The 13,180-nt window shown below is 41.5% G+C and overlaps 1 protein-coding gene across 10 annotated transcripts in view; it reads right to left on the bottom strand.

Annotated features, from left to right (window-relative positions):
• Positions 1-13,180, bottom strand: part of lhfpl2b (LHFPL tetraspan subfamily member 2b) — a 208,734-nt gene that overhangs the window by 70,493 nt on the left and 125,061 nt on the right. For all 10 annotated transcript variants that reach the window (XR_012099232.1, XM_073048222.1, XM_073048225.1 and 7 more), the window contains one exon: positions 4,054-4,159. The gene's annotated coding sequence lies outside the window, so the exon portion shown is untranslated. The remainder of the gene's footprint in view (positions 1-4,053; positions 4,160-13,180) is intronic.

Below are 13,180 nucleotides of genomic sequence, written 5' to 3'. Positions count from 1 at the left end.
GACCAGCTGACAGAAAGGAAGATTAGCTTCTCAAATCCTGTAGTAGGAGCAAGTTTTATTTCCAGTGACACGAGTCTAAGATGTTTCCCAGAGACAACTGCTCTCCACTATTCCGTATGGTACTTGGCCGAAGGTTCTGCCTCCCATCAGCTCTTCCACAGCCATTAAATAGGCCGAGTGATCTCATCGTCATATGGCTCGCTGTGGAAGTTACGAAGGCAACATAGAATGGTAGTTGGTGCCAATGAGTGTGTTATCATAGAAGAGCCACCTCCAACAAGAGGTGACGAAGGAGCCTAGAGGATATCAGCTGTCTGTCAGTACAAGAAGCAGGTGGCGTCAGTGCCCAGGAATTGACACCCTGGTTAGGAAGCAGCTCACTACCTGGTGGCCACGTGCCTCACCACTCAGCCGACATCAGCTGCTTCACAATGTCCAGTTTGAGTTTTCAGACAAGATGAGTGGAGGAGGTGAAGAGGTGGAAACAACAATATTAAAGAAAAAATATTGCAGCTGTGAGACGGGATGAGATTTTAGTGGAACGAGATGTTATGGGTTGAATTAATAATGTGAAGTTATCCTCTTTGAGAGAAAACAGAGAAGCAGATTATTTTTGCTGTGAGAGATAGACAGTGTTGCATTCAGTAGGACCAGGGTATCCTTGTACACGACTCACCAAAAGCTAACGTGCAGGTGTAGCAAGCATTGAAGACAGACAGTAAGTTTGCCTTTATTATAAGGATATTTGCATAAATGAGTGGAGATATCTTGCTCCTGTTATTAATGGCTCCAATGGTGGCATCACGTCTAGAATACCGTGTAGAGATTTTGTGTCCCCACCTTAGGACGAATAAACTTGCAAAAGAGGGAATTCAGTAATGGTTCAACAGGTTGATTGCTGGCATGGAATGTGTGCTCCTGGAAGACAGACTAAGTAGACTAGGCCTCCACCATCTGAAGTTTAGGTGAATGAGAGATGATCTCACTGAAGCACAACTATTTTAAAAGTGTAACAGGTTAGATGCAGGGATAATGATTTGTTTGACTGATTTGTTTTACGTTGCAGTATTAAAGGGTCAACTGTTCAAATCTGAGATGAGGAGAACTCTCAGAGTAACTTAAAGTTTGAAATTTGGTCACTGAGTAGATTCAAAAAGAGATCACTAGGATTTTCCACATGAAGGAAATCAAAGAAAATCGAATCAGTAGAGGGAAATGTCATCAAGGAAGATCAGCCACTCTCCTCTCTTACCAGATTTCTTTTTCTTCAGCCCTTTACCCTTTCGATCTATCGCCTTCTAGCTTCTCACTTCATCCCCTCCCCCACCCACCTACCTTTCCCCCTCTCCTGGTCCCACCTACCATCTTCCAGTCTTCTGCTGCCCCCTTACTTTTCACTCCTGATGAAGGGTCTCAGCCCAAAATATTGACCATTTATTCCTCTCCACAGATGCTGCCCAACCTGCTGGGTTCCTCCAGCACTTTGCGCATGTTGCTCTGCAAAAGATCAGCCAGGACCTTACAGAATGGTGATTCAGTCACAAGGCCTATTCTGCATCTGTTTTCTTATGCCTCCACACCAGCTTTGTCCTCAGGACCAGGGTTGAGCAAACTTCTTTCTTAGAGGCAAGAAAAATAGTTGATATTTCATGTCAATGAGCAATCATCATGCTTTTGGACTTTCAAACCTGGACCTCTGCCAGGACAGGCTAGTGAAGACAGATCAGATCAGCATAATTCTTTAAATTGTCCTCTGAGACTTCCTCCACAAAGCCACATTGCCGAGTCAAATCTTACAGAAATGAGCAGAATTCTGTTTACCTTGGGACTCATATTTGTCAAACTAAAGTGTCAACTGCTAGTAAATTTCATAGAATTAACCCTACTCAGCCAAAATGCTTTATGCTGATGTTTAGATTCCTCCAAAGCCTCATCCCTAGTTACTTCATTTTACCCTTCTATCGTGTTCCTCTTAAATACACTCCAGTAACCACCTTCATTACTCCACTTGGCGGCAAGTTACTAACTAACATCCTCACCAGGTAAATCAGTTTACCCTCTGGATTCTATTGCATGGTTTCACAAGTAAAATGGTGGAGGCATTTTATGTTTAAGAAAAACCATAGCAACACATTTATTGAAGAGCAAATACTGAAACAAAGTGCATCAAAAATCCTTTACCTTTGCATCAGACCAGCCTTTTAAAGTGAACCCCAACCTAATGTTAGTGGTTGTGAATTCTGTATGTTTCCACCAATTACATTACCCAACACTATAATCACTTACCTGAATGGAAACTTATTTGCAGCTTATGAGTTTATTACTCTGCTGCGCAAATATTGAAATTATACCTCTAACTCTTGGTGCCTAGATTGCACAATATATCCTTGTAGGCACAACTCTCAGTCCTGGTAAGTCTAGTTCCCCCCCAATTTCACCAATGTCTTTGCATAAAATGGAGACTCTACTTAATAGTACTTGTCCTAGCAGAGGTCCCCTTTGAACACCCTACTTCCCATCTTCTCCAGTGCATGCAATGAGTTTTGACCCAAAGCGGAAATGCTAGAAACATTCCGTAGGTCTGTCAGCATCTGTGGAAGGAGAAACAGTTAATGTTTCAAATCTGGATCATCAGAATTGGTTCTATCCATCTACTCACCAGCTTCTCTCTACTGAAAACTAATTCAATTTTCTCTTTCCCAGTTGTGATCAAGGGTCTCAGACCTGAAGCATTCACTGTTTGCTTTTTCAAAATGCTGCCTAACTCGCTGAATGTTTCCAGCATTTTCTGTATTTACTTTTGACCCCTAGAGCCCACTTTGTTGGCAGCTAGCGATTCATTCCATGACTTGGTCTCTAATCCACTTGCTAATGACTTTAGCTACATGTGCCTTAGAGACCTTTGAAAGATCCAATTACGCACCACATCCACTTCACCACCTTATCTGTAATTTCTGTTGCAAATAATACAGATAGATAGATAGATAGATAGATAGATAGATACTTTATTCATCCCCATGGGGAAATTCAACATTTTTTCCAATGTCCCATACACTTGTTGTAGCAAAAACTCATTACATACAATACTTAACTCAGTAATAATATGATATGCATCTAAAACACTAACTCAAAAAGCATTAATAATAGCTTTAAAAAAGTTCTTAAGTCCTGGCAGTTGAATTGTAAAGCCTAATGGCATTGGGGAGTAATGACCTCTTCATCCTGTCTGAGGAGCATTGCATCGACAGTAACCTGTCGCTGAAACTGCTTCTCTGTCTCTGGATGGTGCTATGTAGAGGATGTTCAGGGTTTTCCATAATTGACCGTAGCCTACTCAGCGCCCTTCGCTCAGCTACCGATGTTAAACTCTCCAGTACTTTGCCCACGACAGAGCCCGCCTTCCTTATCAGCTTATTAAGACGTGAGGCGTCCTTCTTCTTAATGCTTCCTCCCCAACACGCCACCACAAAGAAGAGGGCGCTCTCAACAACTGACCTATAGAACATCATCAGCATCTCACTGCAGACATTGAATGACGCCAACCTTCTAAGGAAGTACAGTCGACTCTGTGCCTTCCTGCACAAGGCATCTGTGTTGGCAGTCCAGTCTAGCTTCTCGTCCAACTGTACTCCCAGATACTTGTAGGTCTTAACCTGCTCCACACATTCTCCATTAATGATCACTGGCTCCATATGAGGCCTAGATCTCCTAAAGTCCACCACCATCTCCTTGGTCTTGGTGACATTGAGACGCAGGTAGTTTGAGTTGCACCATATCACAAAGTCCTGTACAGAAAGGCAAGTGTAGGATTCCTTCTTTCCCATTGATAATGACATATAAAGAATTATATCCAAAATTATATCAGGTTAATTTAACATCTTATGAGTAAGCGATAAGAGTTTGGTCAGAGCTATCCTACAGGACCTGGAACCTAGCCAGATATTTTTGCCTTGTTTAAGATTAAGTGAGTGGATTTCAAATACCTTGTAGTTAGTATGTTTCATTTGAAATAATTTTGATTTAAGCTTTTAAATGATAAGCATACAGCCATACCTCACGGGGTACATACAGTACAGACCACTGCAGTGCAGTTCCTCAGGGCAACCAGTTGCCATTAGAGTCTACAGGTCCACAGGCCTCAACTGATACGATGCTCAATCTGTTGGAAGCATAAACAGAGGCACATAATATCAGATCTTTATTCGGAGTGAAGGCTACCAAGTTGAAATATTAACAGTTAATCTGCATGGGAATGCCACATAATTGCATTAATTTTAAAATTAAAACAAAGATGCCTTGGAATATTGCTTTCTTCTGCCTGGACTGGTTCAGAGTTACCCCCTTAATATCCTTTAGACAAAATATTGATCAAATGATTTTGCAAATTAAATCCATGCTCATATTCCTTAACTGTGCACTAAAAGCTTCCTGCTTGCTCAAAAATGTAACATCTACTTTGTATGTTGACTATATTCCCAATTCATGAAGTTTTTATAAATCTTGTCAAGCTGTTTGCCTTAACCTTGTGCAACACACTTATGCCAGCTTTACTCTTCACAGAAGGCCGTCCTGAGTCATATCAATGGGAGCTGAGCATTGACATATAATGAGTTTGTTTTTAAAAAGCATTTGATTTGAATTGCACTTTAATCATCAGTTTTCTTTCTTCATTGACCAGGTAATGATAGAGAGAGGGAGGTAACGAGAGAGAGAGAGAGGGGAAGGTAACGAGAGAGAGAGAGAGAGAGAGAGAGAGAGAGAGAGAGGTAACAAGACAGAGAGAGAGGTAACGAGAGAGAGAGAACGAGAACAACACTAAACATTAAAAACTTGAATGGAAGAGAATATGTGGTTTAATACTGTGGAATTCTGTGATATTAAACGAGTTGGGACATGGGGGAATGATGATAGATAGCAATGTATTAAAGCAATTCACTGCATTAACCACCTGCACAACATAGCATTCTATGTACAACTTCAAAAGATATTCAATGTTTTTTTAAAATGTGTTGCATGACTTCTGTTTGGGCATACTTTTCTAGAATGATTCAGAATCTTTGCCACAATTATTCATGGAACTACTCAGTGTACACGATCTACATGATTTTGACAACATTCATATTTGAATGATATAGGAGTTGATGCTCCTGCAACCCAAATGATCAACCCAAACAAGAGACCCTCTAATTATCTGCAGAAGATTTTAGATAATGACACACAGAAGAGATTGTGGGATAAGGGCTAAACACTTGAAATTAAAGGCAATTTATTAAAACTAAATACAACTTACTGATCTGGATAGGAAATCAATAGGAAGACCACTGTATGGAATGGCCAGATATTCAAGTATTGACCAGTGGATTTGTGGTGTTCAACTATGCACTGCATCTGCAAATGGCCTTGAAAGCCAAGAATACAAGCTTGACAGTGAAACAAAGTAAGCTGGAAACAGAAAACTAAAACAGTAAGAAAATGTGCAAAATAGCAACAGATGAAATTTTATGCTGCACATGCAAGCTAAAACCATAAGACATACAGTAGGAGCAGAACTAGGCTATTCTGCCCATCGAATCTGCTTCTCCATTACAACATGGTTGATTTACTCTCTCTCTCAACTCCATTCTCCCACCTTCTCCCCATAACTTTTGATGCCTTGACTAAACAAAAACCCATCAATCTCCACCTTAAATGCACCCAATGACATGGGCTCCACAGCTGTCAGTGGCAATAATTCCACAGATTCACCTCCCTCCGGCTAAATAAATTCCTTTTCATCTGTTCTAAATGGATGTCCCTCTATTCCAAGGCTGTGCCATCTTGTTCTAGATTCCCCCACAATTGGAAACATCATCTCCACATCCACTCTATCTAGGCCATTCAATATTGGATAGGGTTCAATGAGCCCTCCCCCACACCCCCATTCTTCAGTGAGCACAGGACCTGAGCCATCAAACACTTCTCATACATTAAGGCTTTCATTCCCAGAATCATTCTTGTGAACCTCCTCTGGACCATCTCCAAATTTCAGCGCTCCTTTTCTTAGATAAGGAGACGTAAACCTCTCACAATACTCCAGGTGCGGACCGACCAATGCCTGATGAAGCCTCAGGTTTGGTTTTATATTCTAGTCCTCTTGAAATGAAGGTTAACGTTGCACTTGCCTTCCTACCACTGCCTATCTTTTATCCACCTTTCCTGTAATTCCGTGGGCTCTTATCTTGTTAAGCAGCTTCATGTGAGGAACCTTGTCAAAGGCCTTCTGAAAATCCAAGTTAACATCTGCTGATCCTCCTTTGTCTATCGTGCTTGTGATTTCCTCAAAGAATTCCAGCACTTTGTATGTCAAAATAGCATAGATCTTAAAGAGAATGGTAATTTCCAAATAGTGAAAAGCTATTTTCTATTCTTTCTGCTTCTCTTCTAATAGTTATATCTATGGATTTCAAATGCGACTGTGAAACTGTACTTTTATTTGGGATCAATAAAGCAGCCCTACAAGGAAGAGCGCTCATAGAGACAAGTGACATTGAAAAACAACCAGAAATCTGGCAGATCACAAGGAAAATGAATGGGAAGCCCCGTGGAGATAAAAGAGACTCTGCTTGCTGGAACCTGGAGTAAAATGATGGAAGAACTCAGTGGGTCAGGCAGCGTCTGTGGAGGAAAGTGGAGAGCCAATGTTTCAGCTCAAGACTTTTCATCTCAATGAACAGAAAATACTGCCTGGATACTGAGCCAGCAGTTTAGGTCCTGACAGAAAAACACTTAAGAAAGCTCAGTGTAGGAAAAGTACTGGAGTTACTTGACAAGAATACTTCACAGCACCAGCCAGACCCCTGATCCTTAAAGATAACAAAGACAGCACATCACACGAAGACACTACTGCTAACATTACATCAACCCTCACACCAGCCTAACTAAGAAAATCTATTGTCAGTGGGTTCAAGCGCAGGAACTCCTTACCGGACAGCACTGTAGGAATAGCTCCACTACCAAATGCAGAAGCTCAAGGCATGAGAATAGTCGGATGGACAGCATATGTTGGCCTTGACTGTGAAAGCCACGTCCAATGAATAACTAATACAAATGAAACGTGTTTCTGAAAATGTGCTGAAATAGTACAAAGCTTCCTCAATGACCCCTGTGATAAATGCAGCAGAAATCAGGAAAGTCCTGGCCCCAATCTATGGGGTTTGTTTTTTGTCAATTTCGCTAATCTTATTCAACTCTTCCCAGTGGGCGAGATAGTGAGCTGTTGAACAGAACAGACCACACAGTTCAAGGTTAAATCTCTTGCCTGTGTTCAGTTAGCTAACGTTGGCTGGAGAAGAAAGGAGACCGTGGGGTGGCTATAATTAGCCATAGTGACGCTGTCTTATGGAATGAGGAAAAAGAAGGAGTTCCTGACTGACTGCTATTTAACAATTCTTGTTGCAGAGGGTAAACTGAATGAGAATAGAATTTGGCATCCTGCCAGACCACCATCAATTCTAGTCTTAGCTGGTTACCAGGAGAGAATTTACAATTGCCATAGATTTTCTCTCCCGGCTCATTGAGGAGACCCTTACACATTCCCAACAGAAGAGCTGGTACAGGAAAACCCAGCCAAGTCATAATGTCAACCGTGCATTCAAGATCCACACTTAAGGCATTGGTGATTATGTTGGGAGGCACAGTACAGGGACATGGATTGCTAGTGTGAAACAGGAACAGGGTGGGTTGGCCCTTGTCAGCTAAGCTCCACAACTTGCTGTATGTTCCACTTCAGATTCAGTTTCAGTTTATTTGTTATTTAGAAACCACAAATGCAATGCAGTTAAAAAATGAGAAAACGTTCCTCCAGAATGATATCACAAAAGCACATGACAAAACAGACTACAACAGAAAATCCACATAACGTTTGGCAATCCCCAATCCAGAGTCCGGAGAGGCTGCTGCGTATTAATATCGCGCTACCGTCTTAGCGCGTTCCCTGGAACGGAGCTCCAAATCCACCAGACAAAACAAGACCAAAAACTAAAGCTACAAGACCTGCACAAAACCACATAGTTACAACATATAGTTAAATCAGTGCAAACAATAGCATAATTGATAAAAAAAAACAGACTATGGGCACAGTAAAAATAGTCCAAAGATGTTAAAAGACTATAAGTTCAAAAGAAATCACTACACAGTTTCCACAAGTCCCCGGGGTCCCGACAGACTTGTCATCCCACGCCGGCAGCAGAAGGGAATACCCCCGCTATGGACTTCCACGGCGCCGCCCGACTCAGCCTCACACACGCAGCACACAATGAAAGCTCCGTCGAACCCAGCCTCGCAGACGCAGCACACAGTGAAAGCGAACTGACCGCAGCGGATTCAGAGTCCACCGAACCTCCGAGCCGACGACCATCCCCTCCGGCACAGCCTCTCCGAGCACCATCCTCTGCCAAGCGTATTAAGACGGCCCCGCCAACGCGACCCCGAGGACTGGGGGCCTGTTCTTCCCAGCAGAGTCCCGGACCTCACAGCAGCAGCAGCAACGAAGAAGGTCTTCCTGGAGATATCCCGATGTTCCTCCGTGCTCCCACGTCTGTTTTCAATCGATTATGATTGCGCACGGCACCCCACTTCACAGATAACAGATAATCAGCTCCGGAGTAGCCGCTGCAAGCTGCGTTGCGCCGCCATCTTGGATTAGGATCACTTGCACTTCATTGACCTTCCCATTCAGAATTGTTCTATCAATCACTTTATTTTAATGTACATGATTATTGTGGGAAAAATGCTCAGCTTATAATAACGGCATTTGCATTCGCTGATTGACAGAGAACGGGATATATACCAAGTCAGTCACAATGAGAAATCATCCCAGTGAGAAAGTGTAGGCAATGTGTGCTGACAGCCTCCCCTTCACCATTTGGTTCTCTGCTCACTTCCTGAACCATAAGCACCTGAGACACCAATCGCACCTCACTGCAGATGGGATGAAAAAACACAGAAATTTTCTCTTAAAGTTCTGCAGATTTCTTGCTGTAGCTTTAAAGGATGTGTTAGTTTTTTTTCTGGACTTTCCACACATCTTGGAAAATCCCACCTAAATTGTAAAGTCTTAATATCAGCTTTCCTTGTTATCAGCTCTACCAAATGAAACCTGGGCTCGATTGTAAAGAGATATTGTTGCTTATTAGTCATCCATTGCACAATTCCATGTTGCCCAACAGATGAATGCTTCCTAGCCACAGTTTAACTCATGATAAAGTGTTACATGTCTGCTTCACACATACACGTACAAATTTATTCCCCTGCTTGTGTACACCTTGAAATATTAAACAAAAAGGGCGAAATTCAGCTCACAGAGGGTATGGGTGCTTTTGACAAAACTAGTTTATATTGCCTACTCAGTTGAGTGGTAAGATGAGCCATTTCCGAGGGAAGTGAAAATTCTGCTGTACTTCTGTGGATTTGGAAGCCAGATTGAGCAAGGGCATGAATTTTCACTTCCACAACACCATCTGTGAACCAAATCAAGAATCTGCTAATTTTCTACTCACTATTAGTGACAAATAAAAACATAATTGGATGGCCGGGTTATGGATGCCTATGGTCACGGTGCAGGTCAATGGGAGTAGGCAGTTAAAATGGTTTTGCATGTACTAGATGGGCCAAAGGGCCTGTTTCTGTGCCATACTTTACTTTGACTGTATAATTACTCAATTTCCGGTAGTCACAATGTTGTATTGAGATCAGAGAAGCAGAGCAGCACAATAATTGAGTGGCGGCTCACAGCTCCAGCGACTCAGGCTCAATTCTGACCCCACTGTTGTCTCTGTGGAGTTTGCATGGTCACATGGGATTCCTTCAGGGATTTTGGTTTCTACCCACATCCCAAAGACATACTGGTTGGTGGATAATTGGGCTCTGTAAATTCCCCCTAGTGCGCAGGCAACTGGTATAATCTGTCAAAATCAAATCTGTAATCCTTGACATATGTTGTGAAATTTGTTGTTCTGTGGCAGCGTTATAGTGCAAGACGAAAACAACAATAAACAGACCATCTAAAGGAGTCAATATTTTCAGATGGGATCAACAGTGAATGGTGGTGAGAGGAGCAGGGTGGGGGTGGGGAAAAGAAAGACCAAGATACATGGTGGTGAGGGGACCAGGACTTGTGAAGGCAGGTGGGGGGGGGGGGGGGAGTTAAGAGATGACGACCAGGATTCATGACAGTGAGGGAGGATGAACATCTAAAGATTCAAATATTTTCCTTCTCAATTTTCACCTTTCTTCATTTCCTCCAACTTCTGCACTTGCTGCCGAATTTTAAAAATTAGCATCTTTATTTATCCTTTTTTTAAAAAAAAAAGTTCAGTTCATTTTGAAATTCTTTGAATAGGCATTTACCATTCTATCCAGGATTTCTAATTCTGGGTCTAGCCTCCAAACTGCTGGCTTTAATTCTGCTTTCACATTTCACACTATGTGTACCCAAAGGTCAATTTACCAACACAGAGCCCTTTTTGTGGCATCTCAACAACAGCTGTGGCCCTCACCACTACTGAAGAATAATTCTCCTTAGATTTTACACTCCACAGTAACTTCATTACAAAGGACACCTGCCAGATTAAGATCAGCAGCTTTTCTTTACACTGAAGTTAACATACAATAGGGTAAAAAGGAGAAATCAAATGATTTATAAGTGCTAGAAGACTGGAACATTTAGGTAATAAATCCTTTCAGACTTGGTTAAAAGGAAAGCTGTAAATATGAATGTTCTGCACACACTGCCTGGACTTCTCAATCAATCTCAAAGGAAAATCAAAACATAAAATTTGTTGCACTGTGCAACACTTGTATGTGTTTATACATTGAGCATTTGCTTATTGTCAGGTCAGACTTCAGGCGTGCTCGTGGATGAGCTAATATTCTCCAAATGTCAAAGTAAATTTATTCTTCAAGTACGTATACGTCACCATATACTATCCTGCGATGGACAAGCAACCAATATCCAAACTGTGTAAATACCAAAAAAAAGGGAAAAATAATAAATAAATAATTTTGAGAATAGTCCTTGAAATTGAGTCCATAATTTGTGGAATCAGCTCAGTGTTGAGGTGAGTGAAGTTATCTACGCTGGTTCAGGAGTCCGATGATTGAAGGGTAATAAGTGTTCCTGAACCTGGTGGTTAGGACCCAAGGCTCCTGTACTTCCTTCCTTTCCAATGGCAGCAGTGAGGAGAGAACATGGCCAGGTTGGTAGTAGCCCTTGATGATGCAGCCGCTTTCTTGTGGCAGCACTCCTTGCAAATGTGCTCAACGGTGGGGAGAGCTTTTCCTGTGGTGGATTTTGCCGTTTGCACTACTGGTAACAACTGGTTCCGAGCAAAACATTACAGACCTGAACTTAAAATACTAAAACAGATTTTTAAAAAAATATTAAAAAGTCTTGATGTTCAATCCAAACAAAAATGCTCCACATCACATTTGTGGAGGCTGATTAATTTTAATAATTTTCCTCATTCATTTGCTTGGATAAAATGAATATTTGAAAGGGAGGGGGCCATGTTCCAGGTGTGGGTCAATAGGACTAGGCAAAAAACAGTTGGGCATGGACTAGATGGGCCGAGGGGTCTGTGCTGTAGTGCTCTATATTCTCACTCTCAGTAAGCTTTTTAAATAACACAACACCTGGTGGAACTCAAGCCAGTGAAATGAAAGTGTGTCACGCTGCTGTAGAGTGAAAGGTCAGGGTAAAACCACTGAAATTATCTGTCCCAATACTGCCACTTAAGAAGTGTCCGGTGATTGAGTTGCCTAAAAGCTGAAGGAAGACACTGAGACAAGGTAACTGAAGTCAACCAACCAATTGTACAAACTTATTCTGTTGTTCTTGTGCTATTGGCTGAGTTATTAAATAGCCTACTAATATGAAGATCAAGAAACTGCTCAGCTGCTTTGGCAGATACAATGGTGAATTTAACTATGAGCAACAACACTTTTTCATGTTAAGTCAAGCAAAGACAACTTTGTGAAGGGGAAAAGTCACGAGAGCTGACAAAGAGTGTAGATAAAACCCCATCGTTCAAAAGCAATACACTTGCCAGGGATTCTTTATTCAGAGCAAAATCAGATGGGTTTAAACACAGCATACAGAAAACTTTCCGACTCAGGATGTAAAACACACAAGAGTACCGTAATTCTTCATGTATATAAACACATGGCTATCTTTCCTATACGTAGCACACATGAATTTGCTTTGCTGCAACTCTCCAAAACGCATGCACGCACAGTTCATTCAAGCTGCACGCCTTCATGTGTAAAATGTGATCAATGCGCAAAATAAAGCTGATTCCTCATATACTCATGAGCGATGACCCACCATGTAGGACCACTGTGTATACACATTTGCAAGTTATATAATGATGCATCATACACACATCCATGCAGAAATCCATTACAAACACAGCACTCTGAGATTCTTCATGTATTTATTTACTCATTTAGAGATGAGCACTGCGAGATGGCCTACTGGTTCAATAAGTCCGCACCGCCCAATTACACCTATTAGCCCCCATGTCTTTGCAATGTGGGAGGAAACCAGAGTACCTGGAGGAAACAAGGAGAACACACAAACTGCTCACAGGTAGCAATCGAATCAACTTGGGTTGCCGGTGTTGCAATAGCATTATACTATTCGCTATGTTGCCCTTCACTAATGTTCTTTCAAAAGCAAGAACTTGTATAAAAATTCACAGATTATTTCCTAAACTCTATTCAAAACAATTTCTATGCATTTTGGAAATAAGCTTAGAAACTGCAACAATGTTTTCAACATTTTATCCGTATACCAATGAGTTGGTAATAGATGTTTCTGTTCACAAGAAGCCCCATGCATAGCTGAAATATAGCTATTCATCACCCACTGTGCTGGTGAGCCACATTAACTGACAGACTATGCATTGTTTGACATAGCAAGCCGGCAGGCACAATATAGTCAGTATTCACTAATTAACCATTAATGTTAGTGCATTAAGAACTATTGATTAATAACAGTGTTACCCAATAAGTGAAGGAGTAATTGAGGATATAGATGTGACCAATTGTATTTTTGATTCTTAAGCAAAAGCTGATTCATTGTGCCAATGGTTGGAGTTGTGCTGTGGTAATACACTAAACACTGTGTGCATTCACTTTTTTT

This window comes from Hemitrygon akajei, chromosome 6 (assembly GCF_048418815.1).
Source record: "Hemitrygon akajei chromosome 6, sHemAka1.3, whole genome shotgun sequence".
Taxonomy (NCBI): domain Eukaryota; kingdom Metazoa; phylum Chordata; class Chondrichthyes; order Myliobatiformes; family Dasyatidae; genus Hemitrygon; species Hemitrygon akajei.
This window is presented reverse-complemented; position numbering and strand designations above follow the sequence as displayed.